Below are 14,639 nucleotides of genomic sequence, written 5' to 3' on the forward strand. Positions count from 1 at the left end.
TCTTCCTTTAATATTATATATGATTATGTAATTAGCGTTGGTATCAGCTTCGAGGGAGGTAAGTATAACATGATGCGCGTATGAGAAGTATTAATTATGTAGTATTCTAAATCTGTTAAAATTCTATGCAATTTAGGAGTTTTAATCTCTATTATATAAGGGAAGGGGGAGCAATGATGTCCTCTTTTGAAATGCCTATTTTGCCCCCCTTTCCCTTTCTAAATTACAAAAGGAATGTCAAAATCAAAATTGACACTTGATAAGAGGTTTTTAGTGTGTCGTTAAGGCACTAAGAACCGCTTTCCAAACAATATTTATAGTCCTAACAAGCAATCACTAAGAGAATAGTAAGGGCAAGTCAAGGGTCGATCCACAGGGAAAATGGGATTGATTAGTGTCTATCTAGTCTAGACTACCTAATTGAAAGGTATTTGGGGTTTGAAAGATGTTTGGTAACAATTAAGACTATCTAACAGCTAAAACAAGCAAATATCACGAGTTTAAATATCAAATAAAAGACACTAGAGTTAAGGTTACTAGTATGAATAAGAACGGATGATGATTGTTAATGCGATTGCGAAGCAACAGAGACGATTATGCAAGGTTTAGTTTCCCTCTAAATTACTTGAGTCCTCTCTCGAATGGTCCTCAAGAGTAATCACTCAATCAATCAACTAAATCCTCTCTCGAATGGTCTTTAGTTAATTGATTAAGCGATTCGATAAGTTTGGAAAACCCCTAATGAAGGATCCCCTTAATTTCCATCCAATGTCTTGGTATAGAAATTAAGTTGATTCTTGGGGATGATAAAAGAGTTCAAAATCCGGTTTAAGAACGTTTGAAATCAAAATATCAAAGTATAGATGTGATCAATATCTATCCTAAGGTCTCAACACACCAAGATCAATGCATAATTTTCTCTAAATAATCACAATCACATCAACATCATATTAAAACCCTAATCCATACTTTCACCCTAACCCTAGATTATGAAACTACTCACTAATCATGGAGTTAAAGCAATTAAACAATGAATCTATGACTAATCTAAGATTAAACATGATTAAGAAATGATTAAACTATAGAAATCGCAATTATTAAACTCAGAAAATGAAGATCTTAAATAATATGAGAACATAAACAACACCAAGAGAATGAAATAAAAACTAAAACTTTGAATTGAATTGAATAAAAAGTACCTTGAATGTAAATCGAATCACAAAACTATGATCTCTAATCTCAATTACCAATGAAAATCCAGTGTTTTCTCTCTAATACAAAACCTAAAAAGTTGTGTGAAAGATAGAATAAAGCGTAAGTCCCTCCTCCAAAGGAAAGAGGGCTTTAATGATTGAAATCTTTGTTACGGAACGCATGGTGCGGGCGCACCATAAGGAGGTGCGGGCGCACATGCTCAGGTGCGGGCGCACGAATGTAAGGTGCGGGCGCACCTAAGCTTCTGCCTCAGCTTGAATTCATACGTCAAAATGTGCGGGCGCACATAGAGTTGGTGCGGGCGCACCAGACGCAGGTGCGGGCGCACCTTACACTTGGTGCGGGCGCACCAATTCGTCTGTTTTGGGCTGCAATGTTTGTTGATGGTGCGGGCGCACAAATAGCGTGTGCGGGCGCACCAGACGCACCTCAGGCTAACTCTCAGCCTCTAGCTTGTTCCCTCGTGCCATGCCTCACATTTCTCGGCCCCAAAAAGGGTCATACCTGCAATAGAAACACGAGCAAACATGGTGAAAGCAAATGTGCTAGAAATTCGATCAAAATAGATCGAAAATCTAGCAAAATGTCACTATGATCAAGTATGATCAAGTGAATGAAAAAAGGGAAAAGTGAGGAGAAAGAAGGAAGAAAAGGAGGAAAAGGGAGCTAAAACAAGCCAAAAGAAGGTCATAAAGTGCGTTAGAAACGCACTTATCAAACTCCCCAAGCTTAGCGTTTTGCTTGTCCTCAAGTAAACCAAGAATGAGAGTGAAGGAGAGAAAAAGAAAAAGAGAAAGAAAAGGGAAACATGCAACAACCTAACCTATATGCTCTAAATGCAAGGTTACAAACATGACATGCAAGCTAAATGAGTTCATATCAAGATTTAGGAGACCAACCAAACACAAGAGGGAAGATGATTAGGAAGCACAAGAGTGACTCTAAGGTCTCAATCCACCGATCAACCGAGTCTTTTTGAAAGAAAGCTTTCCAAGAATGATTTCTCACTCTTCTCCACTTCCAAGACCCAAGTTTGACTCCTCCCTAGGGATGCTCAACCATAATTGCTCGCCTCTACCATGTTTTGATGACCCTCATCATGACTTGCACAAAATCTCACCCGCCACTACTAAATAGATCAAGTCCAATCTAGAAGTCAAAAGGGGCTTTGTTAAGGTTGTAACGGGGCTAGGTTAGGGGTGTGGATCATATTCTAGGAATGTGGTGCAAAAAGGGTAAGTGGAGTACAAACTAGGGGTAAATACTCCCCAAGCTAGTCCTAACACTATTCTCAATTAAAGAACTCTCACACATATCCTTGAATTTCACTTGTTTCTTTTTCACTTTGTGAACTTTTTCCTTTTTCTCATCAATTTGGTCTTTCTTTCTTTTCATTTTCAATAATAAACCAAATCAAATGGTAAGAACTTTCTTTCTTTTATTTCTTTTGTCTTTCTTTTTCACAAAATTTTTCAACTTTTACCATCATACAAGCACATTAACTCTCTTTCAACCAAGACTTAATATCAAAACCACTTAACTCAACAAAAACTACACATGTACTCCACTTTGGGGAAAGTTTGGCCATGACTCATTATGTGGGTTAAGCAAAAATAGGATAGAAAGGCTCAGATGGGTTGAGAAGCGAATATTATGCGGGTATTCAAGCTTTTGGCTCTGTAGCTCCTATTACTAGCAAAAGAAACGCCCTAAATCATTCTCCTAGAGGCTCGTCTTATGTAATCTTGGGGAGCTAAAATGCAAGTCAAAGTTAGGCGATCAATGGTGAGGGTTGTGAGTGAGTCTTACGAGGTTCTTGGCCCTCCTTCGGGATTCATCGCACAAGGGGCAAGGCAATCCATTCATCCAACTCGCCTAATTTCAAAGAGACTCTACCAAAAGTTATTGGTTTCAAAAGACGCCTAAAGTCACAACAGGGCTTCCAAAATCATCAAGTCTAATATAAGGAAGGTCTTCCAATCAAGTCATGAACTCTTTAGCCACAAATCATGCATGCAACCAAGCTATCCTAAATGCAGAATTTTTTTTTTTTTTTTTTTTTTTTTTTTTTTTTATAAAAATAAGCAAGGCAAAAGAATATGACAAAAAGAAACTACCAAAGCACAGCTGTACAGGTGAAGAGAAGTCAGCAGGGGTGGAGGATGTCAATACCACAACAGAAACAATCACCAATAACAACCGAAAACCAATGAGCCCCTAACTTCTAACCTCTACGACCCCGAAACTCCCTAAGATATAGACATACAAGCAAGTCCCCCAAGCTTAAGCAAAACTCCGCGCTCGGAGTTGCAAAAGGAGGGAGAGGGAGGGGGGTTAGGAAAAGTCCTAATAGTTCCCACCATCCCCCATCGGGAGGGGGGTAAGGGGGAAATACCCACCAGAGGACCCATCATAGTAGGATGGGTATGGGGGTAAGGACGGAATGAAGGCTCCTCAAAGGCCCTTCTCGAGGGTCGAAAGAAGGGGTAGTGGGGATGGTTAGGGAAGGGAGGCTCATGTCCGGAGTGGACATTGGCGAGGTGAGTGCGCCAAGCCACCCTAGACACATGGTCCAGGTCGGTGCGGATACCGGCAAGAGTAGCCGTAACCGCATGGTGATTGGCCTCCTGAGAGGCCTGCATCTGTGCTAAGGCTGCCATGACAGAGCCCATGTCGAAGGATTGAGAGGAAGAAGCTTCGGCCACCTCACTCTCAGGAATGCGGTGGTCGGGCCTCGGACCTCTCGGAACGCGGGATCGATCTCCATAGCATGGGCTCGGGATAGCCCGTGGGATGTCATGGTCAGGGGGAACCCACCAACGGTTTTCGACGTTAGCTGGGAGGTCCCAAACGAAGTCGGGCCCTATATGACAGTAAGGTCGCCCCCCCACAAGCCAGGTTTCCGTTTCCTTCTGATAACCGCGCAGAAATTTCATCTGCTGCAAACTGGCACCATCCAACTTGTTGGGCTGACCAACAGTAGGCACGCTCGCTTCCAAGCGAGCGAGGTCATCGTGCAGGTCAAGGTAGGACGCTAGTCGGGTGACCATGCCACCACAAAGGATCTCCCCAGTCACCGTTGTGCCCCCCGAATTTCCTGCAGTCGGTTGAGGAGGAGAGCAGCAAAGTTAATGCGGGCTCTATGGTGGGCCCCGTCAGTGGCCAACCAGAGAACCAACAGCTCGTCCTTGCGCAACTGCCCGACTTCCTGTTTAGGAAAGATGGTGTAAACCAACATCCTATGGAAGTATCGGAGAGCAAGGTGGATGATCTCCGAAGCTTTGGACGAGTTCGTTCGAAACGAAGTCGTACCGTTGGTGATCTTTGCCCACCACTCTTGCTCATTGTATCCCTGCCAGATGATGCTCAGAGGGGCATCGCAGGAAGCTCGAGGGTCCATCCCAAACGCCTCACAGAATTCGTCAAAAGACAGTGCTCTAGCTTGATTAAACATGCGAAATTGAATAGTTAGAGCACCTGTCACATTACTTATGTGCAACGTACTCAAGAATTCTAGAGTGAGTTGATCATAAGTAGGTTCATGAATAGAAAGGAAGTCCGATAACCCGACATTATCTGCCATTTCCCTTATCATCGAGTTGATGCCAAGGTAGTTGCAGGTAGTGGAGTCATAGAACTTCGTTGGACGAAGTGTTCGCTCAGAAAGTTGTTGAAAAATTTGTTTGTGAGCGGCATTGGGAAACTTTAGAGCATATAGGGGAGGGGGATGCGAGCTAGACGAAGGTCCTTGTGAAGAAGACCCCGTCTTTGCTCGCTTAGACCGGGATGAGCCTTCACCACCACTTCTTCCCATGGTGAAAAAGAATTTTGTTTGGCAAAAGGGAAGGAGAAGTGATGATCTGCTGCAAAGACACAACCACAAAGCGGACTCTCTACACAAAGAAACACGCAAAAAAAAAAAAAACGACACCACACAAAAAGAAAAAATCAAACCACACAAAAGGGAAAACACACAAAAAGAAAGAAAAACAAAAACTAAGCCTAAGATCTACCAGCTAGCCATCCACAATTAGTAGCAACAAAGTTGCTAGCAATCAAGAGTTTCACCACTCAAAGAGACTTTCAAGCCAATTTCACCAAACCAACCACAATTATGCACAAAAATCAACAACACCGAACAATGCTTGCAATGTAGTTCTCAAAAAGCAAGAATATTATGAATTTATCACAAACCACAAAAATTGCACTTGTTCACCACATCACCAAACACAAATATGACCAAGGTTCATGAACAATCAAAAGAAATGAAGGAAAACAAGCATGCACTCAAAAAGAAAACACACTAGAGGTCCAATTTAGTTGATTATTGATGAAAAAGCAAAGATTAGAAGGGAGTTACCAACATGGAGATGAAAATCCCCAATTTTGAAACCCTAGAAATCGAATCCTTGCAAAACCCCAATTTTTTGTGCTTTGAATGTTGTAGAGAAGATGGTGATGAAGATTCCGGTGATATTCCCGTTGAAAGTCGCCGGAAAAGGGTAGTGGTGGCCGGATCTAGAGAGGAGCAAGAGAGAGAAAGTGAGTGAGTGTGAGAGAGAGTTCGAAATAATGAAGAAAAGAGGGAGGAGGGCCGAAAATTTCAATGTTGGGGTCGTATTTTTTTTTCGCCCAGCCAGGTTGGTGCGGGCGCACCTACGTCAGGTGCGGGCGCACCAATCGATTTTTAAAAACTGTCAAGCGTTTGGTGCGGGCGCACCATCCTGAGGTGCGGGCGCACCAAACCTTCTGTTTTTTCTTGAAAAATTCCGGAAAAGTTGGTGCGGGCGCACCATGTACGTGTGCGGGCGCACCAAATTTTTTTTCGAAAATTTTCTCCTTTTGTGCGGGCGCACCTGGAGTAGGTGCGGGCGCACAAAACCTTCTGTTTTTCTCTTCAAAAGTTCCGGAGGATTTGGTGCGGGCGCACCAAAATTTTTTCGAAATTTTTCTCCTTTTGTGCGGGCGCACCTGGAGTAGGTGCGGGCGCACAAAACCTTCTGTTTCTCACTCATTTCACTTAACTTTTCACAAGAACTCAGATGTCCCAATGTAGCTCTCATGGCTAACTGATAAATCAAAATTCTAACTAACAAACAAAAGAAAAATGAACCAAAATAAAGAAAAGGAAAGAAAGAAAAGAAACGGGTTGCCTCCCGTATAGCGCTTGTTTTAAGTCTTTAGCTAGACTAAAAAGGATACTGCCATCACAAGAGTCGCTCAGGTGAGCGAAGAATCAAGCAACCAATTGAACCAACGGCATGAGAATCATGATAGAACTTCAACCTTTGCCCGTTAACCCAAAATGGGCCGTTCTCACCCATAACTTCATAAGCTCCATATGGAGTAGTCTTAACACAGAGAAGGGACCCGACCACTTGGACTTTAACTTTCCGGGGAAAAGCTTTAGTCTTGAGTTGAACAGTAAGACCTTGTCCCCAACCCGGAAATCTCGTTGTTGAATCCGGTTGTCGTGCCATTTCTTCGTTTGCTCTTTGTACAGTCTAGAACTCTCATAAGCATCAAAACGAAGTTCCTCCAGTTCTACTAGCCTTTCTTTTCGAGCTTCTCCTGCCAAGTGTAGATCCATGTTGAGCTCCTTAACTGCCCACCAAGCCTTGTGCTCAAGCTCAACCGGCAAATGACATGCCTTGCCATACACAAGGCGATAGGGAGTGGTGCCGATGGGGTCTTGAAAGCCGTGCGAAGAGCCCAAAGAGCGTCATCAAGCTTCAAAGACCAATCCTTTCGTGTCCTATTGACCACTCTCTCAAGGACATTCTTAACCTCTCGATTCGAAACCTCAACTTGGCCTTGTGTTTGGGGGTGATAAGGAAGACCTACTTTGTGATTCACCCCGTATTTCTTCAATATGCTTCATTGCTTTTTGGCGAAGTGTGAACCGCCATCACTGATCAATACACGGGGCACCCCAAATCGAGGGAAGATGATCTTTTTCAAAAGCTTGGTGACTACCTTATGGTCATTGGTGGGAGAGGCAATGGCTTCCACCCATTTGGTCACGTAGTCTACCGCAACAAGAATATATACATTCCCACAGGAAGGAATGAATGGGCCCATAAAGTCGACCCCCAGACATCAAACGGTTCAACCTCAAGAATGTTCTGTTGAGGCATCTCGTGTCGCTTTGTGATGCCACCACTCCGTTGACATCTATCACAAGCCACCACAAATGTTCGGGCATCCTTTGCAATGTTGGCCAGAACATACCACATTGGAGCACCTTAGCAACAGTTTTGCTTGCTCCACCGTGTCCTCCACATGCCAAAGTATGGCAATGATGCAAAACCGAGGCCATCTCATGATTAGGAACACACCTCCTAAACACGCCATCAGCACACTTCTTAAAAAGGAGCGGGTCATCCCAGTAGAACCTCGAAACTTCTTTAAAGAACCGCTTCCTTTGTTGGGAAGTAAAACCATGAGGTTCAATCCCACAAGCCAGATATTTGCATAATCAGCGAACCATGGAACCTCATTGTTCAGAATGGCGAACAAGGCTTCTTCTCTCAAATCGTCCTCGATAGGAATCTCCTCCAGATTGTCAGGAGGGAGGCGTGAAAGATGGTCAGCTACCACATTCTCCGTCCCCTTCTTCTCTTTCATCTAAAATCAAACTCCTGAAGAAGCAACACCCACCTAATGAGCCTAGGCTTAGCATCCTTCTTACTCATCAAATACCGGACCGCAGAATGATCCGTATACACCACGCCTTATTACATGTCAAGTAGGAACGGAACTTGTCAAAAGCAAATACCACGGCCAACATTTCCTTTTCCGTAGTTGCATAGTTCCGTTGAGCATCATCCAGAGTCCTACTTGCATAGGCTATCACATGTAGCCTCCCTTCCTTGCGTTGCCCAAGAACAACTCCCACTGAAAAGTCACTAGCATCGCACATTAGTTCAAAAGGCAAGCTCCAATCCGGAGCTTGCACAATGGGGGCAGAAGTAAGGGCTTTCTTAAGAGTTTCAAAAGCCTTAGTACAAGACTCATCAAACGCAAAATCAACATCTTTCTGAAGTAGATTCGTCAATGGTTTGGCTATTTGAGAGAAATCCTTGATGAAACGTCGGTAAAAACCAGCATGTCCAAGGAAAGCGCGAACTCCCGTCACCGAGTTCGGTGGCGGAAGCTTCTCAATAACCGAAACCTTTGCCGGATCTACTTCAATACCCTTTTTCGACACTTTATGCCCAAGTACAATGCCTTCCTCGACCATAAAGTGACATTTTCCCAATTCAGTACAAGGTTCGTCTCTTGACACCTTTTTAACACAAATTCAAGATTAACCAGACATGTGTCAAAAGACGAACCACACACACTAAAGTCGTCCATGAAGACTTCAATGGAATCTTCTAGCATGTCAGAGAAGATTGCTGTCATACACCTCTGAAAAGTGGATGGGGCATTACACAAACCAAAGGGCATCCTTCGATATGCAAATGTCCCATACGGACAAGTAAAGGTGGTTTTCTCTTGGTCATCCGGATGAATGGGGATTTGAAAGAATCCGGAATAACCATCAAGAAAACAGAAGTGTGAATGACGAGCAAGCCTCTCCAACATTTGGTCAATGAAGGGAAGGGGGAAATGATCTTTCCGGGTGGATTTGTTCATTTCTGTAATCAATACAGACTCTCCACCCAGTGACAGTCCTAGTTGAGATTGTTTCTCCTTTCTCATTCTCAACTATAGTCATGCCTCCTTTTTTTGGAACCACGTGAATCGGGCTCACCCACTTGCTATCTGAGATAGCATAAATGATTCCCGCGTCACGTAGTTTCAAGATCTCCTTTTTACAACCTCTTTGAGGTTGGGATTGAGCCTTCTCTGATGCTCGATGGAGGAGGCATTACTATCGATGAGATGGATACGATGCATAGCAAGAGAAGGGCTTATCCCCTTAAGGTCATCAATCGAATACCCAATGACATCTTTATATTTTTGCAAAATTCCAATCAGTTTTGATATAGAAATGTCATCAAGACTCGAATTGACAATAACAGGATAAGTACATGCATCATCAAGAAAAACATATCTAAGAGAGGAGGGAAGGGGTTTGAACTCTACCTTGGGAGGAGGCTTAGAACACTCCTCTTTTACGTATGATGCAGCTAGAACCTCAAACGCCTCATCTTGCGTGTCCTCTTCCATGTCCAAGTTAAGGGTGTCGGTAAGTGCAGCATACAAATCGCTCCCAGAACATCCACACTCATGGTGTCCTCCACCTCATCTTCCACTAGGCTTACCCGGCAAATTTTCTCCATCATAGGCCTCTTCAGTGTCTTAGAGAACTCGAACACCACCCGCTCATTAGCTACCTCAACCGTGATTGTGTCGTTTTTGCAGTTTATCACGGCACCCAAAGTCTTCAGAGCTTCTCTTCCCAGAATAAGAGGAGTCTCAGGATCTTCCTCCATATCCATCACCACAAAGTCGCATGGTACAAACACATGCCCAACTTGAATCGGTATATCCTCCAACTCACCACAAGGGACTCTCACAGTGCGGTCTGCCAATTGAATCGTTTTGCGCGTAGGATGAAGAGGAAATTTCAGGTGCTTTGCAATAGAAAGGGGCATCAAATTGACACTGGCTCCCAGATCGGCCAGTGCACCCTTAGGTTCTAAGTCACCTATCTTCACTGGCAAGGTGAAACTCCCGGGATCTCTTTGCTTCTTGGGCATAGTTCGTTGCACAAGAGCACTCACTTGGTAAGGTAGGGAGATAAGCTCATCTTCAAGTTTTCGCTTATTGGAGAGGATCTCTTTCAAGAATTTAGCATAAGCTGGCATTTGAGACATAGCCTCAAGGAATGGAATGTTGATTTGCAGGCTCTTCATCACATTCAGAAATTTAGTGAACTTGTCACTCAACTTTCTCTCTACCAACCGTGAGGATAGGGAACCGGAGGCACATAGGATTTGGTTGGTGGAGGTGATGGCAATGTGTTTTTGTCACCAACTTGAACATGTGACTCATCCTTCTCCTCAACGTCCTCTTTCTCAGTTTCCTCAGCTCCACCTCCTTCTCAACAACCTCAGCTTCTCCATCCTGCTCTAACTCCCCATTCGGCATCTTAGGACCCGCATAACTTGTTCCCGACCTCAAATGAATGGCTTTGGCTTGATGGAGGTTGGGGTTAGGAATGGGTTGGCCTGGAAGTTGATTTGTGGGGGTGGAGGGATTCTTCTCAGCTACTTGGGCAATTTGGGTTTCAAGCATTTTGTTGTGGGCTTGTAGCTCTTGAAACCTTTGCTCATGGTTTTGGAGAATTTGGTTCATGGATTGGAGTTGTTGGAGAATTTGGAGAGAGGTGGATCGGAAGATGGTGTAGGTTCGGGATTTTGTTTGGGGAAAGGAAGGTTGGAGGGAGGTTTTGGGTTGTTGGTCCTTTGATGTGGAGCTTGGTATGTTTGACCCTTGTGAGGAGGAACCACCTTGGTTATAGTTTTGGTTTTGGTTATACCCTTGCGCAAACCCTTGGTTGTGAGCTTGGTTGTACCCTTGTTGAGGTTGATTCCATCCTTGTTGAGGTTGGTTGAATCCTTGGGTGTAGTTTTGTTGAGGTTGTCTCCAACCTCCTTGTTGATTGTTCCTATACCCTTGATTCCCTGATATCCATCTCCTCTTGAATTGATTGCCGCCACATGCTCCGAATGGGTACCTCCACAATAAGAAGTATCATGGTTAGTACCACCACAAATATCACAAGAAAAAGAGTTTACCTGTGAAGGAGTAGACGATGCAAGATTGATCTTGGAGAGCTTCTTATCGAGTTGGTCCATCTTAGCTTGAATTTGATCCATGGGGTCAATTTCAAACTTTCCGCTCTTCTTAGGTTGAGCACCTCTTCGTCTTCCACCCCATGAGTAGTTCTTGATCACCTCCTCAATTGTGGACTCAAGTTGTTCTTGCGGGATCTTAGATAGTTGACCTCCCGCTCCAGCGTCAAGATTGGCCCGTGAAATCGGATCAAGACCATCATAGAAGAATCGCATGAGTAGATTCTTGTTGAACTCATGGTGTGGGCATGAACGGATCATCTCCTTGAACCGCTCCCAAGCTTCGGCAAGTGTCTCATCGTTCTCTTGCTCAAATGAGGAGATCTTCCTCCTTATGTCCGCAGTCTTCCACTCCGGGAAGTATTTCTTCAAGAATGCCATGTGACTTCTTCCCATGTAGTGAGGGAATTAGCAGGCAAGCTCTTGAGCCATGACTTTGCTTTTCCGGTAAGAGAGGACCGGAACAGGTGCATCTTGATGTAGTCAGGAGAGACATCATTAGTGTTATCATGGCACAAATCTCGAGAAACCTGTCGAGATGGTCTAGAGGATCTTCATCTGAACCCCCACAAAACTGCTCTGCTTTCACCATCCGAGTATACTGAGGGTGAATGCTGAAATTTGTAGTGGTGGTAGGGAGTCGAATTCCACCTTGAAGAACATAGGAACCCGGATTTCCGAAATCCCTAAACAGTTGTGGATTTTCTTCACCCATTTCTATTCAACTTCACTTGATGTACTTGAGATTGGGAAGAAGGCTCGGAACCCAAAGTCAGATTTCCCAAATTCTTCCGAAGCTTTCGCAACGTACGGTCGATTTCAAGATCTAGAGGCAATGTGGGTGAACCGTGAGTTCTTCTTCTCATGTAACACAACAAAGCTAAGCAGAGGATTAGCAAATAACAACCACAGTTAAAAAGAAAATAAAAGAAAATCAACTAAGCAAACTAAACTAAAATATACTTCAATCAATAGCACAGCTTCCCCGGCAACGGCGCCATTTTGATAAGATTTTTAGTGTGTCGTTAAGGCACTAAGAACCGCTTTCCAAACAATATTATTATAGTCCTAACAAGCAATCACTAAGAGAATAGTAAGGGCAAGTCAAGGGTCGATCCACAGGGAAAATGGGATTGATTAGGTCTATCTAGTCTAGACTACCTAATTGAAAGGTATTTGGGGTTTGAAAGATGTTTGGTAACAATTAAGACTATCTAACACTAAACAAGCAAATATCACGAGTTTAAATATCAAATAAAAGACACTAGAGTTAAGGTTACTAGTATGAATAAGAACGGATGATGATTGTTAATGCGATTGCGAAGCAACAGAGACGATTATGCAAGGTTTAGTTTCCCTCTAAATTACTTGAGTCCTCTCTCGAATGGTCCTCAAGAGTAATCACTCAATCAATCAACTAAATCCTCTCTCGAATGGTCTTTAGTTAATTGATTAAGCGATTCGATAAGTTTGGAAAACCCCTAATGAAGGATCCCCTTAATTTCCATCCAATTCTTGGTATAGAAATTAAGTTGATTCTTGGGGATGATAAAAGAGTTCAAAATCCGTTTAAGAACGTTTGAAATCAAAATACACAAAGTATAGATGTGATCAATATCTATCCTAAGGTCTCAAAACACCAAGATCAATGCATAATTCTCTAATAATCACAATCACATCAACATCATATTTAAACCCTAATCATACTTTCACCCTAACCCTAGATTATGAAACTACTCACTAATATGGAGTTAAAGCAATTAAACAATGAATCTATGACTAATCTAAGATTAAACATGATTAAGAAATGATTAAACTAATAGAAATCGCAATTATTAAACTCAGAAAATGAAGATCTTAAATAATATGAGAACATAAACAACACCAAGAGAATGAAATAAAAACTAAAACTTTGAATTGAATTGAATAATAAGTACCTTGAATGTAAATCGAATCACAAAACTATGATCTCTAATCTCAATTACCAATGAAAACTCCAGTGTTTTCTCTCTAATACAAAACCCTAAAAAGTTGTGTGAAAGATAGAATAAAGCGTAAGTCCCTCACTCCAAAGGAAAGAGGGCTTTAATGATTGAAATCTTTGTTACGGAACGCATGGTGCGGGCGCACCATAAGGAGGTGCGGGCGCACCATGCTCAGGTGCGGGCGCACGAATGTTAAGGTGCGGGCGCACCTAAGCTTCTGCCTCAGCTTGAATTCATACGTCAAAATGTGCGGGCGCACATAGAGTTGGTGCGGGCGCACCAGACGCAGGTGCGGGCGCACCAATTCGTCTGTTTTGGGCTGCAATGTTTGTTGATGGTGCGGGCGCACAAATAGCGTGTGCGGGCGCACCAGACGCACCTCAGGCTAACTCTCAGCCTCTAGCTTGTTCCCTCGTGCCATGCCTCACATTTCTCGGCCCCAAAAAGGGTCATACCTGCAATAGAAACACGAGCAAACATGGTGAAAGCAAATGTGCTAGAAATTCGATCAAAATAGATCGAAAATCTAGCAAAATGTCACTATGATCAAGTATGATCAAGTGAATGAAGTAAAAGGGAAAAGTGAGGAGAAAGAAGGAAGAAAAGGAGGAAAAGGGAGCTAAAACAAGCCAAAAGAAGGTCATAAAGTGCGTTAGAAACGCACTTATCAACACTCAAAGAAAACTACCAAAAATTTAATTTACAACACTCACTTACAAATCACTTAAAAGAAGAAACTTTACAAATCACTCATACAATTGAGAAAATCATGTTATAAAAATCACGCAAATCACTCAAATAATCAGGAAACTTTATTAAAACTTAAAATTAACATACAAACTAAAACTAATAACCTAGAACGTCAATACATACAAAAACATTTACAAAAATTTACTTACAAATCACTATTCTCAAGAACCATTACCAATTAATGGTGGGTCATGATACAATAGAGATGTATTTGTAGTGAAATCAGAATTTAGAAGTTAGACAAGGAAAACAATTATTTACTTTTTTATAGTGTTTAGAATTTAGAAGTTAGTACCGTACTTAATTCAAAAATCAACTAAAAAATTATAATATTAGAAATCATAAATAAATTCAATTTAGATTTCTATTTTGTTCATAAACTTTAACTTTGAAAAGTAAAAAAAAAAAAATAATAATAATGGTGAGAAACTTAAGTGACATAAACTAAACCAATCAAGTTTTGCAACTAAAAACAATTATACTTCATACGTCTAATGTTCAAATTTTGACTCTTATGCCGAAGAAAATTGAGTTTCTGTTTCGAAAAAAATTCAAGCACGCATCGCATGCAAAAAATTCTAGTTTTTAATTTGTTAAGAGTTTGTTTGTTTCCTAATTCTAGTAGGAATAGGACTCTTGAAATCCTAATCCTAGTAGGATAAGAACTCCTAGTTTTATTAGGTGTATATTAGTTTATCAATTCTATTTAAGTTAGAAATCCAAATCCTAGTTGGATTAGAGAATTCCTAATTGGATTAGAATTATAGTTAAGTTAGCATTCTAGTAGTAGTAGAAGTCTTTTGCTTACAGGGTTTTACTATCCTAATTGGGATAGATTTTACTTGTTTTAAGCTAGCTAGGAGTCTTAGTTAGTTAGTTT

General features: G+C 42.1%; 1 protein-coding gene and 1 non-coding gene across 2 annotated transcripts in view; both read left to right on the plus strand.

Annotated features, from left to right (window-relative positions):
• LOC104889751 (WAT1-related protein At1g68170) overlaps window positions 1-14,639 on the plus strand; it is a 29,012-nt gene that overhangs the window by 4,816 nt on the left and 9,557 nt on the right. The window lies entirely within an intron of this gene.
• On the plus strand, window positions 11,257-11,363 carry LOC125496237 (small nucleolar RNA R71). Its single transcript, XR_007272934.1, has one exon. It is a non-coding gene; the product is annotated as a small nucleolar RNA R71 (small nucleolar RNA).

Source organism: Beta vulgaris, chromosome 3 (assembly GCF_026745355.1).
Source record: "Beta vulgaris subsp. vulgaris cultivar EL10 chromosome 3, EL10.2, whole genome shotgun sequence".
NCBI lineage: Eukaryota > Viridiplantae > Streptophyta > Magnoliopsida > Caryophyllales > Amaranthaceae > Beta > Beta vulgaris.